The sequence below is a fragment of the Fukomys damarensis genome, unplaced genomic scaffold (genome assembly GCF_012274545.1).
Source record: "Fukomys damarensis isolate Sample0158 unplaced genomic scaffold, DMR_v1.0_HiC HiC_scaffold_27, whole genome shotgun sequence".
Lineage (NCBI taxonomy): Eukaryota > Metazoa > Chordata > Mammalia > Rodentia > Bathyergidae > Fukomys > Fukomys damarensis.
The window spans coordinates 2397276-2406677 of record NW_022900939.1 but is presented as its reverse complement, the minus strand read 5'-3'; the positions used below and the strand labels follow the sequence as shown (position 1 = coordinate 2406677).

At 42.8% G+C, this 9402-nt stretch overlaps 1 pseudogene; it reads right to left on the bottom strand.

The window, feature by feature from the left end:
• Positions 1-252: 252 nt before the first annotated feature.
• On the bottom strand, positions 253-3146 carry LOC104868435 (annotated as a pseudogene).
• Positions 3147-9402: the final 6256 nt, after the last annotated feature.

Here is a 9402-nt window from a genome sequence, read left to right as displayed (position 1 = left end):
CAGGTATTTCAAGATAAAAACGAAAGCAACAATAAATACCGATCTTAACAGCCCCCTGTGTATCTAGGGTCAGTAGCCTCGATAATCCAAGATAAGGCCTACTTTCATGAGCACAGATCTTCCTTCTTTTTTAAAAATTAGAATTAAAGGTACCAATGTGTGAAGAATTAGGTCTACAGTACTATTCTTGAGCTTAAAATAGAGGATCAGTATATTTGTTCAAATTCTTTTTATTGGAACCTTTGTGTTCTATAATTTTTCCCCTAAAACAAGGAAAATACAATTTAATTATACAAATTTAGAAATGAAAATAATATATTTTAAAAAGGTGGAAAATCAAGATGAGTTCCAAGACTTGGAGACGGTTAGGAGCCGGGTCTGTACACAGTATAGGTGGCTGGGTGGGTCAAGTTGCTATGTCAGAACCTGAGGTTGAAGCATGGGCCTGTGGCCAAGGTCCCCTGGTTGGCAGTGGTGAGGTGGAAGCCCATCTCTTTCAGGTTATCATTTGCCAGATGACTATTGCCTAGGTCACCCTCTGGGGCTGCCAGCTTGTGCCACGCTTCTCCCATGCTGCTCTCTCTTGGCTGGCCATGTGGGTAACACGGAGGAATCAACAGGGAATGAAGTCTCACAGAAGTACTCATGCTTGAGGCTGTCCTCTGCATTGGTCATCCTCCCAGGGAAGTAGGTCAGGAATCTGTTCATAAGGTCAAAGCCCTGATCTGAAAGCAAAACCCTGAAGCACTTGCAGAGGTTGTTATAGGTGTACTTGCTAAAGGTTATCATTGTCATTGCAGGGAGATCATTGTAGCCAGGCCAGATTTTCTCACTAGGGGTTCCCAGGACCTTAAAGATTACATTGATCTGCTTGATTTTGACTTCCCAGGGAACAGGGACTTGTCAGCAGATCCCCAAAGATGCAGCCCACTGACCACATGTCGATAGTTATGGAGTATTTCTTGGCACCAAGCAGCAGTTCTGGAGCATGGTACCACAGGGTTACAACAGGGGTGGAAGCCTTCAGGGGTGAGCCGTATTCCCTCGCTAGCCCAAAGTCACCTATCTTGAGGATGACAGTGTGGCTTAGCAGCAAGTTGGACATCTTGAGGTACCAGTGCAGGATCCAGTTGTTACTCATGTGTTTCATCCCACAAAGCAGCTGGATCATCAGGGTCTTCACTTCCCCTGGCAAGAAGGGCTGCTTCATTGACCTCATCCAGCTCTTGAGATCATGCTCCATGTAGTTCATCACAATGTAAATCTATCCATGTTGCTACCCACACAACCTCCCTGACAGTGGTGACACTGGGGTGCTGGGCCTTGAGGATAGTGCTGATCTCTCTTACAGATGTGATCAGGAAGCTCTTCTTCTCCTTCCCCATTTTCAACCACTTCAGAGCCACAATTTCATCTTTCTTCTTCTCCTTTGCTCTGTAGACTACCCCTTAGGCACCTTCCTCGGTCCTATTCAGACATTGAAACTCCTCCAGGCTCCGGTGGCCCTGCAGGGCTGGCAGATACTTGGGCAGCACCTGCTTAAAATTTTTAGGTGACAGGGCCAGGGGGTCAGGCATGTAGTTCCCTTCAGTCAGGTCACTCTTCTGCAGGGTTCCTCTACCCATTTTGCCTTCCTCTTCTTCACTGTTTCTGGAGTCATGGTCAAATTATGACTCTGGAAAAACCACGATGTGTTTTTCATTTTCTTATCCTTCATCTTCACTCATTTAATTTCTCATTTTTCCAAAAGACTCTTCTGAGGCCTCAGAGTTGCTCCTCATCCCCTCTTCCTCCTCCTCTGACTCCTTACTAGTGCTCCCTTCTTCCTCCTCCTCTAAACCTGAGCCCAATTTTCCTGAGTTGGTTTTCCTCTTGTCTCTGATGTCCTGCAGGTTGGACAGCAGGTCACATTTTCCAAGTTTTTCTTCATTAACTGGCCTCCCGCCATCACCTCCCTCAAAGTGCTCCCGTGACAGCTGCACAGGTCTCCAGTGGCTTGCCTTGTCCTTGTACCCACAGTCTTCGCTCAGGGTGTGGTGGTTCACAGTGATATCCCTGTGGGCCTCCTGTTCTTTGCGCTGCTCCTCTGCCTTCTGCTGCTCCCTCATCTTGTGCTCCTGTTCTTGCTTTCTTTTTAACTGTTCCTAGTGGTCCAGGTCTCTCCTGGAGTGCTTCTTTGCCATCTCTTGCTGCCTCTGTCTTTACCACCCCTGACATGCTTTGTCCTGTTCTCTGTGGTGCCCTTGATATTTGTGTTCTCTTTCCTTCTGGCATACTTCCCTCCTGCTCAATGGATACAATGTCTACATTTTCCCTTTCTCTTTTCATCTTTATGTGATAGAATTTTTCTTTCAGAGACATTTGTTGGGGTGGTTTGATAGCCAGAGAATCATCTTCCTCTCTGATGTTTTCCTTAGAGTCCTCTCTTCGGATTGTGATCTCCATGTGGCGATCTCTCAGCTCCCCCTCCTCAATCGAATCCCATTTGGAATCCCAGCCATCAGAGTGACATGTGGAAATACAAAAGAATTTCAACGAGAAGGGTCGTTATTTTTTAAGCGTTTTTATCTCTGCTTTCTCCTCTTGTTCCTTCCTTTGTTTCGTTTCCTGGAAAATTTCGTTTATTCATCACCCATTTAATTAAAACGCTGTCGCGGGGCTCCTAGATTCTTGGGTTCAATCACGCAAACGTGAAGCTCAGCACTGCCAGGTTTGGTTCCCAGAGCAGCTGGGCCTGCCACGTCCTCAACCGGAAGATCTGGGCAGGGCGGGACGATACGCAGGAGCTGGGGTGCAAGCAACGCCCGCTTCCGTACTGACGTCAACTTGTAGCAGAGCCTTCCGGGGCGCCGCCGCCAAGTCCTCCCCACCCCAGCCTCTAGGTCAACCTTCAATCCTGCGAAGCTGCGGTACCCGATGAGCCTGAGAACAAACAGCACCAGAAGTGTCCCAGGAGCGTCTGATATTTCCCGCTGCGACGCAAACTGATGACGCCTAGCGCGACGCGAGGTCGACTCTCCAGTCCAGGACTCAAAGCAACGATTTTTGGCGCACATCAGGTTGTCGTCACTTCCGGAAGCGAGCCGGCGCGCTAGCGCTAAAGAGGGTCGCCTCTAGGTCCGAGACTCCCGGCGAAGCTGCATTGAGCCCCCGCCTTCAGCGTCGCTGGCTGGTGACGTAAGACCTGGGCGACCGCCCAGAAAACTTTTCCTGGGGCCCAGCGTGGTCTGCAGTGGACTCGTGGAGGTCGGCGAACCCTGGGCGGAGGGCTGCTTTCTCGCCCGTGGCGCGGCCCTCGGTATGAAATAAATTTGTGGCACACATACTTATTAAATACCTATTCTGTTCCAGGCACTGTTTTAATGTTGAGAATCCTTGCTCTTGGTTTTGTAACACTGTGGGGGTAATTTAGATGTCAAGTAAGTAAATTAGCTAACTTCAAATAATAGTAAGGGAAGTGAAGTAAACAAAACGGGCTAGTGTGAAGGGGAATAATTGGGAAGTGACTTGGGTGCTTTGAGGTAGCACTTTAACACTCCTGAGTAAATATTTTGGGCTCGAGTTTGCTGTGATAGAGTAGGAAGAGTACTAAATACAAATTATGGGACCACATCTTTGTGTACTGAAATCAGTGCTGGGTCCCAAGTGAAAAACTAAAGTGAAATCACTTATGCTGAAGTTTCAGGTCAGCCAGCAAGAAAGGAATTATGTGACCTGAGCAACCAAAAGAAAAAAAGAGATAACCACCTATTTGCAAACAGTCCAGTCATGATAAAGCACTTCCCTCTGCTTTAATCCCTACAAAAAAGTAAGAATATTAACCAACAAGTTTTTTGTTCCTTTTTTTTTGAACCAGGGATTGAACTCAGGTCCTTGCATTTGCAAGGCAGGCTACCAAACCGCTGAGCTAAATCCCCAGCCCTTTTATTCCTCTCTTGTTCTGCTTCTGTGTGCCCTTCTTACCAAGAAAGTAATTTTGAAATGATCAATATGCTTTCTGTTCTTTATTTTTACTTCCTTCAGCCCTTTATAAAACTAACTTTGGTCTATTCTACTTGAAAACTTTTTAAATAGAATGAGATGTCACCTAATTCTTGAATCACAGAATAGCCAGTTAGTATCTTAATTTGTTGTCATTTCTTTTTGACAAGAGAAAGGTCAGCGATTTTGGAGGAAATAAGAGGAGATATGAATTCTAAAAGGTACATGAATGCTCTTCCAGGGTTGAGAAGAAATTCAGAAATATTTCACAGTGAGGTGGGAAACACTGGAATCTTTTAAGCAGGAACAGGACATGGTCTAATTTCAAGTTTAAAAATTACTCAGGCTACATTGTCAAGAGGAGATTGTAGAGAGGCCATAGAACAAGCAGAAGAACGTGAGGGATATAGATACCGAAGTAGTAGCCTATCAAAAAGTATGTTCATCCAGCATTTGTGCATGTGATCTTGTTTAGAAAAAGAATCTTTGCCCAGGAAAGGGTGCTTAAATTGAAGATCTCAGTATGGAACCATCAGGAATATCTTACGGGGTTTAGTTCCAATGACAAATGTCCTTCAGACAGTTGAAAGTATAGAAGACACACAGAGGAGAAGGCCACACAAAAGTGGGGTTGGAGACTAGAATGATGAAGCCCTAAGTCAGGAGACACCTAGAGAGGCTTTAGAAGCTGAAAGAGGTCAAAAAGAATTCTTTCAGGCTTCAGAAGAAACATGGCTCTGCTCATAGTTTGATTTTTCACTTCTACAATTCAAATCTGTTAGAGAACCAATTTCTATTAACTTAAGCCCCAAGTTTGTGGTAAAATTTTTGTGTTGGCCCTTGACAACTAACATAGGAGGCAAGTTCAACAGTGAAAGACGTGGACAGTACAGAGTAGCTTCTGTAAAACTTACATTGAAAGGGTTTGCCATTGTTTGGTGGTAAATTCTTTATACCCATCAGGAAAGGAACCAATTTCTTCGCAGTGTCAAGTGTTGTATAGATGTTGTGGCTTGTTCAAATGTCCCCTGAAAACCCCATGTGGTCATAGGTGGAAGCTTTTTCAGAGATGGCTGAATCTAGAATGTGTGATGCTGGGATTAAGGGAGTGTGATTACTAAATCGGTCTGCTGATTGGTTTGGCACCCACCCTAAGCCCAGTATTCCAAATAGAATATAAAAGGAGTAGAACGCTGCTAAGGTTGCTTGGGCCTGCTGCTTGTTTTGCTCTGCTTTGCCATGGACTGTTTCTCCTCTGCGGTGCCCCTCTGCCACACTACCCTGCATTGGGGCCAGCCAACCATGGACTGAAACTTTTATGAACTTTGAGCGAACATCAGAGAATGCGTTATGTGTGCTTGACCCCACCTAAATTCACATCCAGAGATTTTCTATCACTTTATGCAGGTTGAACTGTGAGCCTAGATGAAGAAAATGAGAAACCATGTGAGATATCATTGTTCATTTAATCTTTAGGAAGAACTGCCCAACAGAAGTAGAAGGTATGTGTACACAGAATCATCACACATTGTGCTCAGTCACGATATAGACTTTATATATGATAATGGCTACATCTCTCCCACACTTTCAAATTTCAAATTATTTATACAGACATGTTTGTAGTACATAATGATTATAGTCATTGTGGGGAGTAGGTATATGGATGTAATGTATCTTCATTCTTTTTATTCTCCTTCCCTTCCCTTATACCCTTGCCTCCATCTCAGCATCCCTTTCCCCTTTACCAAAGGACTAGGGTGAGCTTGTTTAAAGATTTTGTACATTTTCAAATGATCCACTGGGAAGTGACATATCTTCCGCCAACAAGTGGAAACTACTTTATTAAAGTCAGAAACAGTTATTTAAAAATGAATAAGTAAAGCCATGTAGTCTGCATATACAAGAAAGCCTATGCTTCTCCTTCAGAAAGAAAGTATATCAAAGGCTGGAATTGACAGGAAGGAAGGTATTCATTTCACCCAAACATCGTGTCACCTTTCAAAATGTTCACGGCAAAGAAGAGGAATAGATGTGTTCATGATTTACCTAGTATAAATTTGTGGTCTGATGATTACTAATACTGAGAGATTTTCTGTGTGCCAGACAGTACTACCTGCTCAATGCACAGTCCTTCATCCTGACAACCACCCCAAGATGGGGAGCTCACATTACCTCTGTGTTACACGAGGAAACCGAAGCATGTGTACATTGAGCCGTTTGGCCAAGAGCATGTGTCAGAGAGGAGGCAAGCATCAGATCAGTATGTCATTGCGTGCAAGTAGAATCAGAGCGCAACTTCTGGACAAATAGAAATAACAAAAATAGAAATACATATATATGACCACTGTGCATACATGTAATGGTTTCTATGTAGCTTCCAGTATTACGTTGAAAATTTTAACAATGCTATATATTGGGTGAATGTCAAAGTTAGAACTATCTCTTTGCTTCAGTTTATAAGATACATTTAGTGTTGATTTTATTTCCAGTTGGTGTAAGAATTAATGGGACATTTTGCACAATACATTTGGTATAGTATCATATGATTAACAAATGCTCAAGTAATGTTATGTGTTAATTTTGCTACTTTTATATTAATAGTCTCATCTTTCTGAGCTGTAAAATCACATCAGGTTTTAGGGATTCATATCTAAAATCTGCTCAGTTCATAAAATGTGTCTCTTAAGAAACTGGTTCTTACAAGATTTCTTAAGAGGTTTCTTTTGTTAAGGCAGTAAGAAATTTTTATTAAATTTATACTTGATAATATCTGGCTTGTAGCTGGTAGTTATATCAGGCGATGGTACCCTGGTTATAAAGAATTTGAGAGCAGTCCAGGGGTTTAGCTCAGTGGTGCCACCACCTGCCTCAAAAGTGCAAGATCCTGAGTTTCAATCCCCAGTACCAAATAAAAAAAAGAATTACTTTGGGTTGGGGATTTAGCTCAGTGGTTCTACTGCCTGCCTCACAAACCCAAAGTCCCAAGTTTGATGCCCTGTACTAAAAAAAAAAAAGAATTTACAAGCATAGATATTAATTTTATTAATTAAGGATATAAGGATATAATGTTTTCATGATATGGCATAAAGTAGTAATGTAAGGAACAAAGGGTATGTTTAGGTCATAAACACGGTAAGATCCCCACTGTGTAGTTTTGATGGGAGGGATTCCAAGTTCATTTTCTTCTAGTACTTTAGAGCTTTCCTTTCTGTCTTTCAAAATTTCAAGGCATTCCTCTTTGTTCTGGGGGTGAAATAGTGACCTAGACATGGGAGACATCTGTGCACCCTGCATTATCAGGTTGTCTGGGCTGTAATTCAAGGCACCAGTGGATGAGGGCTCCTGTGTGGGTGTCACATCAAAGGGAATCAGCAAAAAGAGCAGCTCTCTAAGCCCCTACACAGAGGCTATGTACATCCTGCGTGGGCCAGCTCAGATCCCCCAAAGCATTGTTCTAGATTCTCCATAGTGGGCTGGGGATTTAGTTCAGTGGTTCCGCTGCCTGCTTGCAAAAAAAAAAAGATTCTCCATAGCTTCTCATGCACATCGAGGGTGGCCCTACTTGGGTGTGGCTGGAGAGATTCTCAGGATTGAATTGTTTATTACCATGCAACACTTGAGTCTGCATGGTTCTGGACGTGGAAGATCTGGCTAAGGATTGTTGCCAAAATCACAAAAAAGGAGAATGGGAAGGTAAGATTGCATGCTGCTGATTTTCCCGAGGAAGCCACTTTTCAGTGATTTTTCTTCCAAAGAGTTTTGGCTGCTGTCTTCCTTTGGGAGAACTTCAGTCCTCATCTTCATCTTAGACATCCTTTCCTGGCTTCCAGTGCAGATCTCTCGGCCTTCTGGTACATATCTTTCACCCTGCTGGCACAGGCTTTCTATCTTCTACCACTGGCTCTTGGGCCTTTCCAGTGTTGATCCTTGACACAGACGTGCATGGGACATTGCCCTTTCACTGGATCATTTGGGCCTCCAACATGTAGACAGACGTCTTTGTTCTCTTCTACATCTGACTCTAGTTAACTATCAACTAATACATCCAATAAACCAGTTCTAAAGGCTTCTAAACCACATTGTCAGATATAGTCACAGCAATGACCCCACTTCTCTGGTAGCAGTTTTCTGTACGGACTTTCTCATTTAATGAGTGAGTGCTGTTCCCATGACTAGATCATTAAATGTATCACTAAATGAGGTCACTAAATGAGGACTTATATATAGTATATTACAATATCCAGAACAAAGAAATAGTCAGATGAAACTCCAACTTGATTACTTTGCTTTTGTTTGGATAACTTAGATGCAGGACTTTAATGTATGGCAACATAAAACTGAAGTACTGCACTATATAGTACAGTCAGGAAAAATTACAGTACTGTATAAACAAGGTATACTGACAAAAAAACATTGTGGCTCTATAGCCAAGATGTATAGAACTGTACAGAAAAAGATGGTTTGTAAGTTTGTACAGTTGTTAAACAGTAGGTCATGAAATGAAGACCATCTGTATTGGTTAAATTTTCCATTGCTGGGACAAAATACTTGACAAGCACAACTTAGAAGAGAGGGTAATGTATGAGGATGTGTGAATGAAGCCAAAGTCCAGAGGAGACCCCAAGGATTTCGATATGCCAAAAACATTGAAAGTCTGCCAAGGAAACCTGCAGGCAGTGAGATAAACTAGCCTAATAGACCATGTGGGCTTCATTTGCCGAGGTGAAAGGGGGAGAGCTTTTCAAGCACTCTACGGCTCAGATCTTGCCACATTCCATCTTAGATGCTGGACATACAGCCAGAATCTATAGTGTGTATGTATTCCACTGGATTTTTGTTTTGTACAGTTCCTTTCTATTCCCATATTCCTCCTTTTTGGGATGGGAATGTGTACCCTTGCCATTGTATCTTGGGGTTATATAACATGCTGTTCGAAATTTACAGTGGTCCATGGCGGAGAGTTGCCTTGAGTCTCAGAAGAGACATTGGACATGGACTTTTGAGCAGTGATGTAACTGTTGAGGCTTAGTGGATGGAATTAGTGCATTTTGAGTTCTATGCAGGTTGGTTACATTGTGTTAGATAGAAGTATGACCTTGTTATTGTCTCCACTTGGAAACTATAATTTAAAGAGAGGTATTTAGGTGTCAGATTGACAAAGGGTAGACATACGACTTCATTGGCTTAAGGGATGCCCAGGAGATATTTAAATAACACTTCTGAGTAGGACTGGATGCATCATGGGGGCATGACTTTGTGGACTGTATCTCGTTCTTGACCCCTTTCTGTCTATTTTCCACTCCCTACTTCCAGATAAGGAACTAAGCAGTTCTCTTCCACCATGAACTTCAAAGAATAGGATCTTTGAAAAGATAAGTTTGACCATCCTTTAGATGGACTTACAAAAAGAAAAGACCCACA